The following is a 1,966-nucleotide window of genomic DNA, read 5'->3' on the forward strand; positions in this document are numbered from 1 at the left end:
AAATGAATAAATAAATAAAATGGAAATAATTTCCCAAATGAATTAATCAAAAAGTGAAAACACATTTGTACACAACTAGTAATTACAGAGAAACAACTAAGTAATTAACTAAAATAATATTTTCTGAAAATTTCTAAAAAAAAAGGACATATATGATAGCGAAGTATATATATATATATATACCAAAAAAATTATGACGGTAGATTACTTACCTAATATTAGCTTAAGTCCAAAATGAGATGCAAGGCCACTCCCTAAAACAATCCTAAAACCCAATGATTTACCATAGTTAAAACAAAATCACTCTAATCACAAGTTTAAACACTAATCAAGTATTACATTAAGCATTCTCTAAAGAGCAACCAAAACAAAATAAGTAAATAACTAAACTAAATAAAATAAAAGGCTTGCAAGTATCCCAACAGGCACTCACTCATGAAATTAATCACATCTCAAAGGCTTAACCAATTAACATGATTAAAATTAAAGTAATCCAATGCTTAACCTCCACTCATTTGACATTTTCCTTGAAATAATACTTTAACTTGATGAGAACATCTCCATCATCCAATTCTAAACACATTCCACTACAAAACTTCCCTCATTCTCTTACAATGCCTTAACTAATAAATACAAAAAGTGCAAACCATTAACACAAAAATATTTTTGCAAATTCACAACCAAGCTCCAGTGTTCAGACACATTAACACAATAATGCTATCAACTTTACAAAACCACTCCACCAACAACAAAAGTTGTAGAACCAAACTAAGAGAAAAATTATATCTACTTATAATACAACCAACACATATAAATACATGTATATATATACATAGAAACATACACAATATGCATGGCTTTTAGCATGCTGGTTCTACCCTCAGATAAGGTCCAAAAATCTCGACCAAGCTTGGGTGAGCAAGAAACAAGCAACTTAAGACTCATTAAACTAATGCCAAGGTCAAACCTTTCTCAAAACAAGGATGGTTAAGCACAAGCCCTTGAGCTAACACTAAGCTACAAGGATTTCAACAACAATCTTGAGCTATGAATTAAGAGAGCAACAAGCATGAACAACTCCAAATTTAGCCATCAACATGCCAAGGTTTGTAAATATAAAGAGCTAACATGCTATTCAACAAAACATGGCAAGCTAATCAAAGGATAGAGAAAAAGTCATGGTTTTAGTTACCAAAAACAACACTATTAAAAGAATTTCACCAAGAATGGGTAGGGGCTTACTACGATGGCCGGAAAAGAGAGAGTTAAAAAGAGAGCCCAGCTGAAATCCAAGTTTCAAAAACCTCCCAGCTAGCAACCTCCCTCACAAGACAAAGGAATGAAGAAGAAGCAAAGGAGTAGAAGAAAACAATGAAGTTAAAAGGCTCGGTTATTAAAGGCATAGATGTGATGGAAACCCAGGAATTCCTCTGGGATTTCCTCATTACCACTAGATTTGAGAGCAACCTGACAAAAGGAAAGGGAATAGGAGGGGACAATGCTTTTTAGTAGTGGTGTGCAGCGTGGAGCTAAGTATGGTCGGATGGTGCTGTTCACGTACAAATCTGGAGTTTAGTATGGGTGTGTACTGTGTAATCTCGGTCAAGTTACTAAGATATTTTGTATAAGGGAGCATTGATTGCACCCATATCTAGGTGGAAATTGGAGGATAAATTTGCAGATGATAATACCAAATCCTCTACTACACCAACTAAGGTTTTAAGATACTTTCCTCTTACTCCTAGGCTACAGAAGTTATTCATGTGTGAAGAGATAGCTTTGGAATGAGATGGCATGTGACTGATCATCTAAATGATGGAAATTTGAGGCATCTGTCGTGAGGCATCTGACAGATGCCAAAGCATGGAAAGATTTTGATAATTTGCATCCTGAATTTGCTTAAGACCCTCACAATGTGAGATTGGGACTCTTGCAAGTGATGGGTTTAACCCATTTTGAATGATAA

This window comes from Dioscorea cayenensis, chromosome 10 (assembly GCF_009730915.1).
Source record: "Dioscorea cayenensis subsp. rotundata cultivar TDr96_F1 chromosome 10, TDr96_F1_v2_PseudoChromosome.rev07_lg8_w22 25.fasta, whole genome shotgun sequence".
Classification (NCBI taxonomy): Eukaryota; Viridiplantae; Streptophyta; class Magnoliopsida; order Dioscoreales; family Dioscoreaceae; genus Dioscorea; species Dioscorea cayenensis.